Below are 14,250 nucleotides of genomic sequence, written 5' to 3'. Positions count from 1 at the left end.
GGCTGTTGTTGTTGTTGTTTTTATTGTTGTTGTTTTTATTGTTGTTGCTGTTGCTGTTATTGTTGTTGTTGTGTTGGCAAATTCAATTTATTACAATTTATTCGAATTATTACAGTATACACTTACGTTACGTGACAAATGTATTAGGACGATGAAAGAAAAGAAGGCGTCTCCATAGATAGCATTCCAACACTGTTGTTGAAAGCCTGGCTTTTTTGGCGGGATTATTGAAATGGCGTCAGCAAAAATACAAATCTTAGCAACACAATTGTGTTCTCTACCTTTTTTCCTAGATATATTTCATAAAAATCATAAGAAATTTGAAAATATCGATGTTTTATTACAATGATGAAAACAAGACAGTATTCCGAAAGTGAACTAGAGGCAGTTAAATTTTTGCGAGAAGCCGGTCATTTGTTTGCTGAAATCTCAGAACAAGTAGGTTGCAGTAAGTCGACAGCACATTATGTTTATAGAAGATACAAAAACACTGGTTCGACCAAAGCTCAAACAAGGACAGGCTGTCCAAGGAAAAGTTCTGATGGGGTGGGAGAATCATATGCAAAGAATCAAGGAAGCAAAGATACGCATGTTTGGGTCAGCTTAAGGCTAACGTAGGAAATTTGTTTGCGAAAGAAAGTGTTTCTAAACGTCTTGTTGCTAGAATACTTAAAAAAATATGGGATCAAAAGCTGCATAAGAGAAAGAAAACCGTATGTGTAACCAAAAAACAAAAGTTACCGTCTCCGTTGGTCCAAGGCGATGCTGGAATGGCCCCTCCATTACTGGGACGATGTAATTTTTTCAGATGAATGTAGATTTGGCTTGAAAAACGACTCAGATGTATCATGGGTTTGGCGAACAACAAAAGAGGCCAATAATCCCATGTTTTATCAACCCACATTTACCAACTCTGTTTCAATCCTGGTGTGGGGTTGTATTGGGCCTAATGGCGTCGGCAAGCTGGTTTTGTGCCAGAGGTCCTTCAACGCTGAATACTACATTCAAATATTGGAAGAAAACCTTCAAGCTATTGCAGAAAAGAATTATGGTGATTCCAAAAGACCATTTATCTTTCAGCAGGACATTGCACCTTGCCATTCTGCCATTGCAACAAAAAATTGCTTTCATGGTAACGGTATCATGGTCTTGCCATGGCCTTTGCAAAGTCCAGACCTTAATGTCACTGAAAACATCTGGTTATTTATGAAAAATTCCATGAATCACAATGAGCTTGTGGAAAGAGTTTTTGAATGTTGGTCACGTATTCCAAGAAGTTACGTTGCAAAGTTGTACCAATCCATCTCACGAAGAATGGTGGCTGTTTTGAAATCAAGAGGTTACCCAACAAAATATTGAAAAAAACGTATTCTAGTAAACAGAAACAGTTTATATTGTTATAATTTAATTAATTTATGTTTTTTTACTATTGGATCAAATTACAATCGAAAATGTCAGCCGTCAATCTTGTTATGGTTCACTGATTTTATTTGTTGTTTGTCGGGCATAGGGTGTCCAACTCTTCGTTAGTAGGCCATCGTCCTAATACTTTTGTCACGTGGACACTCAAGGGACCGAGAAAAATTGTACTACTTAGCGGGCATCCTACTTATCCGAATCTCCTCATAAGTAGGATTCTCTTCAAAAGGCTCAATTTGTCCCAGTTATCGAAAAAAATTTAAAATTTACAGGGCTTCGTTAAATCATAAACAAGAAACGGTGATAATTTTGTTTGAAATTATACATGGTTTCTCTTAAGCATGAGCTGCATCTTCATCATAGCCTTCATCTTCTTGAATTTCCTCGACATCCTTTCCAAGAATATCCGCCAAAGATTCGTTCATCAGACAACAAAGCTTGGGTTACAGATAGTGTGTCATCGAAAGATGCGACATCTTCAGCAGACACATTTTAGAAATTTTCATCCATTCTACTCACTTGACGGAGGCTATCTTTCAGTGCATGGAACGGATCGTCGGATGCTAATGTGTTGTCATCAATCTCTATAAATTCTACTTTCTTGAAACAGTTGTGAACGGTTTTCTCTGTAACCTCATCCCAAGACAACACCAGCATCTTCATCGCATCCAACATAGAAATTTGAGGGAGCACCTTTTTGTTATCGACTGCATCAATCATCTTTTGGGTCACTTTCACTCTGTACTTGGCTTTCAAGGAACGGATCACTCCTTGGTCCATCGGCTGAAAGGCGGAGGTGATGTTAGGAGGAAGGAAAAGAAGATCAATTGCTTTTAAACCCAGATTTCTGGATGAGCCGTGCAGTTGTCAATGATGACGGTGATTTTCCGATTATTCTTCAAGCTCCCTGACCCATTCTTCAATTAAAGTGTTGCATCCATCCAATTCTTCTTTTGACCACGATAACGACATGGCTTTTCTAGCTATTTGTAACAAGCCTCATCAAGGTGTTCGTGTACGTGGATGCTCTAAATCGATGCTTCTTTTTTGTTGACAATTTCGAATCAACAGCTTCATAGATTTGTTGTTTATTTTTCATCAAATTTGAAACTGTCTGTTTTAGTATTCCATGTTTACGAGCAACAGATGAAAGACTTCTGCCTTGGTCAATTTGTTTAAGCATGTTATACTTTTCCGTTAACGGGGTCGAAGCACGCTTCCTTTTTTGGCCCAGCTAAGACGCCATGACCACACGTGAAAAGACCTCAACGAATGTTTACATTTGTTCAGACCGAGATACAACTTTTTGTTTGGGAGGGGGGCAGCCCTGATAAATCAGTGTAACAACAGCAATATTTTTCAAAATAAAATTTGTTTATTTATGCAACTTAAAGGACCGAGATACTGGGGGCAAAGGCCCTCCTGGCCCACCGGTATTTCGGCCCTTGCTTACAATGCAATTTCTTTCGTCTCGATAAAGAATATGAAGTCATTCCATAGAATGTCCCACTTAAGTGAAATTTTTGCTTCAAGGGACCACGAAAAAGTGAACTACTTAGTGGGCGTCCTACTTATCCGGGGTCCCAGTTCAGCGAAGTTTTTATGCTTGAAAAGAATAAGCAAGTTATGCGTGAAAAGAAAATGCTCTGATACTCTAATTCTATTAAAGAAAAGATATATTGTATTGCTTGTGAAGAATGAAAAACGGTAGCTGTATCAAAATGGCCTGTAATAGACCATCTTGATAATTGAATAAGAAAACCTTTAGGTTTTGGCATTTTGATGAAGGAAAATCTGATGAACATTTCCTACATTCATGGACAGACGTTGTTGAAATTTTCTAACGTTCTCCCTCAAGTTCAATGTTGGTTTTCTGCTACTAAATTTCATATGCTCTAACTTTAAATTGGACGGGCATGCTACAAGGTACGTGTCTAAAAGTTTGTCTGAAGAGCTTTTTCCAAGATTTTCCAATGATTTATATTGATACAGAGAAGTTGTTATTTTCCAGCCCCCCATGGAATGTGTATTAATTGCCTTATGACGAAAAAGTCATGTTCATGGAAATGTTTGTCATCACATCACAACGTAACTGGCTTTACTGGCGCACGTCACGGAAACGTTTACAACATTACTGAAATCATTGAGCGACTTAAAATCTCGTACGACATCGTTCCAATGGATTATATTATTAGAAGCATACCTACACTTTAGTTGGTGAGTAGACTGTTTTGTTCAAGTATAACATGTGCTCAGTTATAGCTTATAGACTCCTACTGTTTATCGATTTATGCTCTACATAAACCAGACTCGCCAATCGTAATCACTGCAGTTAAGAGCAAAAGCTCTTTCAGGAATGGATGAAAATTCAGTCATTGTTATCAAGGTAAAAAATCTCGAACGTAGTAAATATACTGTAAAGTACACTGAGTATCGTCGTGTTGTACTGCCACCCTAGTGTTTATCAAGTAATTCGATGCTTCATTTATTTCAGGCGTGGCATTTCATAAAGGGAGGCGTTAATGATAAAATATTACTTGAGAGAGTACTAGGGGGGAAAACTACTAGGGTGGGGGGGACTATTAATAACTTGTTCAAGTGCTTTGAGCTTGATGATTCGAGGAACTGCGGTAGCTTTTTACTGCACACAAAACATGTAAAGGCACCTCGGAGCATTGCGAAAAATGTGGGGGTCTAAGAAGTGTTAATGATAAAATCATTATAATTCTTATCGTTAGCCAACTGACTTCTCGGGCCTTAATTCTTCGTCTTTTTTTACCATCTTGTTCACTTGGGTGGCTATCAAGGGGATATTGCTGTGGAAATATTCCCTTCAATTTTATTTCATCAATTTTTTTCCAAACATTTTCCACTCAAAAAAGTGCGAGTCGAAGATTGTTTTCTTGGGTAACCACCAAATTCGATTTAACTCTCCAACTTAATTAGCCCTAAGCATGTTACTGTACCAGGGCCTTCGGAAGCGTGGGGAGGGGGGGGCTGAGGGATGATTGTCAAACTATAGTATATTTCCTTAATGACAATGTACTGAATGAGAAGGCGTACAATGGACAGCCCCTCAATATGAATTTCCTTCTGACGGCACTGTGTACCCCCTTCTTTTTACTTTATTTTCAGATACCCTTACCTTGCCATTATTATTTTGTCACCTATGCTAGCTGCACGTGCTGAGCTTCTGGTTTCTTCAATACTCATCCTTTTTTAATCATCAATTCATCATCCTTTATATATGCCCTCATTAGGTTCATAAAAGCACAAGACAAATTTTGGATTCAACGTGCTTTTTTGTAGCAGCTGTAGAATAAAGATAGCAACCACTGTATGCCTACATAACAGGAATCCAAACTGCAATCCTTCGATCTCTACAATATGACTTCTTGCAGTCTCATATCTAACAGGCTTTCGTTATCTTTAAATTATTTTTATATAACTGACATACATCTTGCTTTCAAAGTCGATATTTTTGTGACTCAATAAACACAATGTGGTGTTAGGTTAGCTACATATACAACTGCTTCATTCCGAGCAAAAATATACAACCTTCAATTTCGACTTTTCTTCGTCGATTTAAGGCGCTTGAAGTATTCATTTTTAACAAATTTTAACCTCTTTTCCGCATTTTAAGTGGGAAGTCATTCCATTCCAAAAGCATGTTTGGAAGTCATTCCTTTCCAAATTCGGAAAGTGAAGCACAAATTAGATAAAAAGACGTTACCGTCTTTGGTCTTTCAATTTGGTCTTTCCGGATTGGTCTTTCCGGATTCAACAAATTGGTCTTTCCGGATCAAAATGGGCGTGGCAAAAGAATTTTGCCCCGGCAGTTGCACTTTGATGAAACTTATCACAACAATTTTCAGTGTTTGCGTATGTGTCTGCCTGTAGTTATGTTCAGCGTCATTTACAGAAAGTCATGGTGATTGACATACTGTTTTTCAAAGAAAACATTATCACGTGAATTACCTCGGTGCATAGTCAGGTGTCGACTTTTTATCGGTCTTTCCTATAATTTTGACAAGAAACATTAAGATATATCATTATTTTGCAAGATAAAGCAAGAACGCGTTTAATCAAATAAGGCCACCCTTGAGTCTCCGGTGTTTCAATAGAACGTGAAGAAAATTTAATGGAAAGCGCCTGGCAGGAGCATCATCTACATGGATTCCTTATGTCATAGCCTTGTTGATGTTTGCTGTACTTTTGAGAAACAATTGCAGTTCCGAGCCGGCTGACAATATAAATCCAAACAGTATATAGATCCATTCCAGGTATTGGTAATTATGGACGAGTCTTGCCAGCTTTGATGGACTCATTAATCTTTGCTCAAACTTTCTTTCGTTCTTTTGTTATTCGTTAAAAATTTCTCTAATGTTATCAAGAACAAATCTATCCGAAAAATTAGCCATGCCTGTTTTCCAGCTCCAGACAGGGACCACGGAAGCGGGAAGGCTGAGGGGGTTATAGCGCCCGCCTCAAATAATTTCCACAATGTACTAAAAACCATACAAAAGTTGCCCTACGCTTAATTTTTAGCATGTTCAGTCCCCCAAATCATTATAACCCCTTCAATCCGTAATATGCTCCGCGGTCCTTGGCTCCAGACCCCTAACTTACGTTGAGACTCAACAATATAAACCAGACACCGTTTATGAAATTTTCGAGTTTTTCAAACGGTAAGCACCACAAAAAACGCACTTTTAATCTAACAAAGTTTCCATTATTCAAGTTCGTTTTATTCTCGTCCCTGTAGAAAGGCCGTTTTGTGCAGTTTTGGGGAATGTTAGTACATAACTTGAAGAAAATAAGCTGAGGAAGACTTCCAGGCAGAGTATCTCATTCGCTTGCAATCTAGTCCTATAGACTTATTGAAACAAGCAAAAGGGCAAAAACTTAGGATAGTTGTGTTGTGGTATTTTTCTCGACGGACCTTGCAAGATGAGCAGAATACCCGCTGAAAACGCATCTTCTTTCGTAAGGTCAAACGCGCGAAGGATATTGATTCTGATACCTTGAGTGTATCAAATGTTCCAGGCTTAAATGATGAAGTGGCCTTGAATAAGTGTGCTAAGAACAAGCAGCACTCGTTGTGGCTTTTTGATAGTCACAGTTGAAAAGGCCTGTCAGCGGTGGATACCGCATAGCATTGCATTTCTCGTGCCAAACACGCGAAGCAAAAATTTTTAGTACATTTTATTAGGTGTTTTACCAAAGCTTACAGACAGGAATTAACCAAAAAGTAGTGGTTATGAAATGAGCAGAACGGTTGCATTATTTACCAAGGCTCCTAATAGAGGGACTTTACCGGGTTTTTAGGCCGAGCGTTTTGATGGGACAGCGTCAATGTTTTTCCCAGGACATTTTAGAATTCAATCTGGAGTTGAAACAATCTAAATCGCATGGAAATGGCCTTTATTTTCTCACAAGCAAGTTTTTAAAAAACATTTTTGTCTGAAAAAGACCGGTTTTCGTAAATTCATTTGTTGAGAAGGGGACACTTTCACAAAGGAAGCACCAAAAAATCTCATGTTGAACCAACCTTACAGGCTCATAAACCAACAACTTACCATTTTGTGCAATTCTATTTCAATCCTTGCAGTTTATGTCTGAATATTTCTGAAGTTTCAAAGAAGATTGCTTTTGTTAATTTTCAGTTATTTTGCTTCAATTTGGTAAACTAAAAACTGCTGTTGCAAGAAATGTAAATAGGAAAAGTACCAATGTTACAAAAAGTGCACGACAGGGGGACAAGATAACATTTCATCCTCTGCTTTCAACAGGATCGAATCTTATTTAGCAAAGCACTTCGTGATATGACTCTAAGATTTGAAAATGCAACTGCATAATAAAAAGTCAAAGACATTCCTTGTTGTTATAATGCTGTATTCTGACAAACAGTAGACTGTTGTGGCCTGTTTTATTTTTACCCCGGTCCCTCGTATCTTTGTGGCTGACTACTGGAAGAGCTATATTGAATTTTATCAAGAAAAGTGGAAAAGATACTGGAAAAAGCAATCAATAGAGCAGAATTGGACATCATTGCGAGAAACAGCGTGTAATTACTAAATGATATATTCAGCTGAGAGAAAAAATATCCTTCAAGAAATTGTTAGTTGAGGAAGTAAGGAATGAGTGGATGAACATTGGGGAGTAAGTGGTTAATCTGAGGAAAAAATTCCATTGCTTGTAATATCATATCCGTTACCACAAGTTTCTAAAACTGTGACGTGGTCAGAAATTCTCAACCGAACGATGGTTAACAGATTGAGTTAATTTTGTCTGTTGTTGCTACTCTACAATGGAAGAGCCAAGGATTTTGTTGGGAGCAGGTTTGTTTATCTAATCATCCTGAAAAATAAACAAAATGTATTGTTAGATGTGAATAATAGTTGTAAAATATTCAACAATATAGTATGCCAAAATTAGAACGTTTTTTGCATTGCATCGATATATGTTCTGTTAAATTTTGTCAAGCTGAAATGATTCAAAGTGAGAGGGTTACTATGAAATAAACGAGGTTTGATCTCACAAGTGTGTTTTAAGTTGCTTTATTCAGGCTCCTGTTATTGGATTTATGTTTTTTATGCATCTAGAAATTTCAGTACGAAATACAAGTCTGCGAATATAGCAGGGCCTAAAATTGGAAATTTTTACAGATCCACACTTTCTATAAAAATTGGGCGTGGTACTTTGCTGGGATTGGCATTATGGGGGTGGCAAATAAAGAGACTGCCATCATAGTGCAAATAGCATGTCCTAATTGGGCAAATTCTTTAAATGAATGGAGTATAAGTAGCAAAAGCTGATTCTTTACAATATGTGGATTGGGTTAATGATGTCTTAATATGTGAGCGAAAATTTATCGAAAGGAAACTCTTTTACATGGTTTGTTCGGATCTCTGTCAAAGTTACTTTTTATTTCCTTTCACCTTCAAAAACTCCCTTAAATCAGCGTTGCTTGCCAGACTTTGGTATTTTTTTGTTTTTGGGAGCCATATCTTTGCAGCTTTTCTCGGAATTCGAAACTTGTGAGATCAAGCATATTCATTGCAATATTTATCTATTTGTTAAGTTTTTGTGGAGCCATGCTGCTTTCCCCCACCTGCCTCTATCTTGTTGTAGGTGGGAATCAGCCTCTCTGCTTCGACAGGATTAGGGTTTGCTGCGAGAATCCGAGCCATTGTCTCGTCTGGTAGAATTCCTCTGGGAACAAGTCTCAGATCTCTGCGATCTAAGTCGTTTATTTCTCAAAATTTAATGCATGATTGAATGAAATATTTTGTCAGTGACAAAAGCTGGGTAAAGCTTTCTCAAGTTTCTTTTACTTATGAAAAGTTCTTAACTTCATCCAGATCATCAAATTCTTTGCCATCAAATCTGTTCTTCAAAAAGTTTTGATACTATAAACGAAAACCTCGTTACAGATGGGAAATAAACTCTTCTCTCACTGATGTACAATTGTGCTTGTTTCTTCTTATTCTCTTTTCACCCAGCTTGAAAGCATGACCTTTACCTCCATCTTGTTTGTAATGCAGAAACAAGGCAACAGATCTCAATTTTCGAATTACGCCAAATTTGTCATAAGATTGTGCTAGATTTGCAAAAATTATGCTAGATTTCAAATCAAGGCAACCCTGCTCGAGAAAGAGGCTAATGCATGCTCAGAATATCAAAAGTGGCCAGAGTTGCAATTTGGCCTTTTTGACAACCCAGTGTACACATTCTTCATAAACAAAAAGGCAATTTAGATTCATGGTTTGATGGCCAAATTTCTCCATTTTGGCAGTTTCTCAAATCCCTTGGCCGCCACAAATTGATTTGACTGAAGAAGCAAAATTTGGCTGAATTCTGGCCGCATGTTTCAAAAAACAACGAAAATGCAAAAGAAACAAAAATTTTTGCACAGATAATATTCAAAACTTTTTAAAATAATTTCAAAATTGCAAATGATGAATGATGAAACAAAGTAAAAGATAACAGACAGTTTCTGATAAAAGCAAGTGAAAACTTTTGTAACCTACAAGCAAATTTTGATTACGATATCACTCCCAATAATTAGCAAAAATTTAGCTTTTTTGAAAACTGCGTTTAGCTGGCTGCATTTGGCTGCCAACCACAAAATATGTCGCTGCCAACCATTCAAAACAACTGGCAAAATCCTGAAGCTACCACCGACAGGCGTATCATCGTTCAGCTGCTGTAGCCTTGGGAAGAATCTTTCCAATGCTTCTCCAATTTAAAACACATTAGTTGAATTGCTTTATAGCTTTTTCTGAAAGCTACTGAAAGATATTACTTAAACCCCAAAATACATTACGGGCAGGAGATCATAATCTCGGTCTTGGTCTTTAGGCTCAATGTCTTTTTTGAAGCAAATCATAAAAGCAGTAAATTGAGATGATGTCTTGAAATCGAAGCTGTATACAGAGTCCATCTTACTTCAAAATAGCACACAACAATATCATAAAGCGCAATTGATTTTTCTCCGCATGTACTGAAGCTTCGAGTTCTGAAGTTTCTCAAATCTTTTTTATTGTCCATTGCTTATTTCTTATCACAATTTTCTTATAAAAAATGAGTGCAATACATAAGGCTGGGATTAGGCATTCACTTCGAATTGAAAAAATGTTCCCATTTCTTTCTTAGGCGTTTCGATTGGTATTTTATGCTGCACTTTTAAGAACATGCATTATTTACAAATCCATACATTCTACAATTACAGTACCACAATTTTAATTTACAACTCCACAAAGTGTGTCAGATCCACGCTTATTTTAGGCCCTGGAATATAGGTTGCGGAATCAAGGAATAAGAACATAGTGCTCATTTGGTCAGAAAAAATATTTGCATTCAAGGATATGATTAGACCATTATTTTCAAATCTGCTAAATATTTATGAAGAAAGGTTACTTGTACGGTATTATTCTAGGGCTGCTATCGTTCAATCAGTTGGTTTCAATTGTGCGTCATTAATAAGAATTTGGGAAAAACCAGACAGCCTAGTTTCTTGGAGAGGATAAGCTACTTTAGAAACTTTGAGAACCAAACATTTTGTCAGCATTTCTGATTGACGAATGTCGATCAATAACTGGGATGCCTTTTTCTCACCTTTTTGTTTTCGATAATCTTTTCATATAACTGTATTTCGTAAAGATCATTTTGATATTTGCAGATATAATTTAATCAGATGCTAAGACATGATTGACCAGCAGATTAATAACCATAAACTGATTTTTCTAAACAAATGTGTAATGTAGTTGAAAGGAACTTAAGAAGGATTCAAAATGAAGATCAGAAAGGGAATAATAGATTCTTCATTCACCCATCCCTTCAGTTGGTTACCCAGATCTGTGATGTCAATAAATCGATGCTCTCAGCACTGATAGGGCAGTGTGGAGAATTCACATCATGGCTTAATTTTGGATTTGGGATATTCAGTGCAGTCGTTATCCAAGGGCGTTACGCTGTAATCTTTGAAATTATATTACCATCGGTTGAAAGCAAGTTCACCAAAGCTATAGTATAAAATAGCTCACTCGTCGATAAGAAGAAAGTAGACCACCCAAATCTGAATGACCTTGAAGTAATAGAATTTATAGAAATTATCGATCAAGATTATAATAGTAACTGGAGGAGAAGTTGTAAAGAAGTAACGTTTTCTCATTGTCCTGAAATTTGATTTTTTTTCACTGGATAGTTTCTTTATACCTTAAGAAATTCTGGTGCTGGTGGAAATTGATGGCAAAGACTGCGGAGACTTTTAAAGGTTTCTTTTGCAAGGAGCATACATTGCAATAAGCCTTTTCTCCCATCAATCTCTTCAAATCTATTTTAAGATTTGCCCAGTTTTTCTAATGAATCTAAACTCATTTATGAGTAGATATCAAAGAAATGCTCTTAGTTGCTTCGAAGGTTTCAAGGCTCAGAGGAATTACAGACACATTTTAGGTAGGCTTAAGAGTTTGGTTCACTAAATTTCCTTGTAAATTTATTCATAGCCTCGCTGAAAATCACTTCCGTTTCGGCAATTCAGCTACTGCAAAGCATTTTTATGTTGACTTAGTGGCATTGCATTGACTGATGGCAACGATAATGAATATGTGCAGACATGCAGCCGCAGTTAAAGTTACATTATGGTCCAACATGATAAAAAGACGTACTCAGAGAACAATGAATTGGAGAGTGAAAGCCTCTCAAAAAGTTCTAAGAACCCTTAGTTCAAAGCAAACAGAGATGGAATCACAAAGACATTGGAGCAACAACAACAAAGAGCAAACTAGCACGTGATAGGTCGGTTCGCTCATTAAAGCCCCTGCTTCATGCCCGGGATGAGATGTGGTTTCCTCCGGCTTACACAGTTTCATCACCTCCATTAATAATGGCTTCAAACTAAAACTGTTTGGATTTTTTACATAGCTGAGCGACTACGTATAGGCAAAAAGACAGACAGGAGGCTCTCCGTTTGCCTGTTTGTTATTCTCCTCTTCAGGAACATCTAAACATGGATCCGCAGCTACATGGAATTCAAGCAAACTGATAAACAGCCACCTTTGATCCGAAAAGTAAGTGTTTTTGTTTTATAACCATATATGCTGCGAAGACTAATCGTTGGTTTAATAGGCTCAAGTTTTAACGAGAATTCTTGCCCAATTCGCAGAGTGCAGGATTTCTTTCTAAAGTGAGTGACTGCAAAAACTGCAAGAACTCCTGAGACGCGTTGGGGAAAGTGAATGGGGCGAATGATTACTGTATTTTGTAGGACTGCATAGTGTCAAACATTGTTTGGTCTGGAGAGAATGTTTCGCTACGTTGAAGTGTCGAAAGGAAGACTTCTATGTGATGGTAATAGAAAAGGGCATGTTGTCTGCACGAGAATGACAAAGGCTTCACTAAGGTCAGAAAAGACACCGACAAATAGTCCTACTTGTTCTTGGCCTTCTAGTTTTTAGTTTTTAGAAACAATGAAGATAGTATAGGGATGAATGTTTAGTTGTTCTATATCATAAGTAAAGGGCTGCATCGAAACGTTGCTTTATATAAAAAGTTGATACCATTTATTTACGAATAGTAGTAGGTACAGTATCGAAAAGAAGAGGTACGTTGTAATTTCGGCAAAAAGAACGAAATCGCTGATAAATTATACACCTTAAGCGTTCAAATATCGCTAAAAGTTGACATCATCGTCGACATGGTTTGAATTGTACTAGTTCAAAGAATCATTATTTCTTTACTGTGCTTTGGAAGGCAAATGTTGTCACATGGTCTTCAACTACCAAATGTCAGCTGACGATTACTAGGCAGGCAAGCCTTCATCCTTTATAATATCGTGTATTGGATCTTGCTCATAATTGTTGAATCATCTTGGTGATCGGCCCAAACGCCAAGGTCTTCTATGTCGTTTGTAAAGATTGGGAGAGCGATGTTCTTGTCATAGAATATTGAGATGGGGCTGCAAGAATTTTGTCGTTTTTACTCTTTGCAGTTCAACGATAGACAAGGACAGAATCCTCTTCGCAAAATAGTATTACTTGGGAATCCGTTGGGAAAGCCTTCTAGAAGGTCCCATCGGAAATGACAGTCATTGGACAAGACCATCATTTCAAAAAGAGTGGCTTGACCGTTGGGGCAATTGCGGAAGGGTCTGGGTTCGGGTCCCCAACGGATGGTCTTCGAGTCGCACAAAAACGCGATAGAATTGGAATTTCATGAGAAATGTGACAGAACAAACATTCTTGTGACGTAGCTAAAGTAAAAAATTCATAATTAAACTATGAGCTGTGAAGAACATGAGTTTATCACATTTCTTTTTTTAACAGACTGATTAGTTCCTGCAGATTTGTCCTTTACCACTTGTGTCTACGCAGATAATCTAATGCTGCGATTAAAAACCAAAGGCTGTACCACTGTCCTAGCCAAGTTGACATTTAGTCGATAACCCACCCCTTCTGAAAGAGACTACATTTTGAATAAGTATAAAAAAAGGGACTTTGATAAATCGTTAGGAGGGATAAACAAGGGTTGATAAAGGTCAGAATAATCGAAAGAAAGATAATTGCATTATGGCAGGAAGCCCCAGCCCAAATAATTCAGTAGTTGGTCGGTAACTCTTCGATCGGTCCACAATCCTTTATTTATCGGTCAAATCATCTATCGGTAGGTAAAATAGCAACTACATTTTTCTTCATTTGTGTCTATGTCGGTAAGTTTTACTATTGATAACCCTTCATCTTCGTTGTCCATAAGGCCAAGCTATGGCACTTCATTTTGGTGAATAATCAATAGAGGTGCCGTTTAAATGTGACTATTTGTAGAAAAGTTTGTGTCAAAAAGAGAAAATTTTTCTACAGATAAGTTTCGCAAAGAAAATGTTATAAGCTATGATGTATAATTTTTTTAATTACTAATGATTTCGTTTGACATTCTGTCCAGTAATCGTCATCTGTGTTAGAAGCCACACTTCATTGGTGTGACTGAAACTTTTCATCTATTGTTTCCCATATAGTGACTTTTTTGAAAAAGCACAAATACATTTGGGTTTATAAAAACTGCTTTCAAAAATCACACAGTGTCCTTACTCAAATATGTCAGAGCTGGGAAAAGCTAAAAATAATGGATGTGCAGGTAGCGTGGAGTGCGAAGGGATATCAAATGTAGGGTACCAGAGAAACTCTTTATTTTCGGATCACTTTCTAAACTAAGTTAGGTCCCATGCAAATCTCAACCAGTTCTGACGTACGTTCCAAAAGCCTTCTCATAGGTACTTTAAACTAAATACCGTGGTAAATATTTTGATTTCTCTCTCTGCTCCATGCTCACGTA

At 37.3% G+C, this 14,250-nt stretch overlaps 1 protein-coding gene across 4 annotated transcripts in view; it reads left to right on the top strand.

Annotated features, from left to right (window-relative positions):
• Nucleotides 1–3,517: 3,517 nt before the first annotated feature.
• Nucleotides 3,518–14,250, top strand: part of LOC135691552 (uncharacterized) — a 25,683-nt gene continuing 14,950 nt past the window's right edge. For 2 of the 4 annotated variants that reach the window (XM_065209431.2, XM_065209440.2), the window contains exon 1: nt 11,503–11,993. The gene's annotated coding sequence lies outside the window, so the exon portion shown is untranslated. Of the gene's footprint in view, nt 3,637–7,157; nt 7,761–11,502; nt 11,994–14,250 lie in introns of those variants that run through there. The other 2 variants (XM_065209457.2, XM_089110453.1) reach the window with 2 other exon arrangements.

The sequence above is a fragment of the Rhopilema esculentum genome, chromosome 10, assembly GCF_057945365.1.
Source record: "Rhopilema esculentum isolate cy_ngs chromosome 10, ASM5794536v1, whole genome shotgun sequence".
Lineage (NCBI taxonomy): Eukaryota > Metazoa > Cnidaria > Scyphozoa > Rhizostomeae > Rhizostomatidae > Rhopilema > Rhopilema esculentum.
This window is presented reverse-complemented; position numbering and strand designations above follow the sequence as displayed.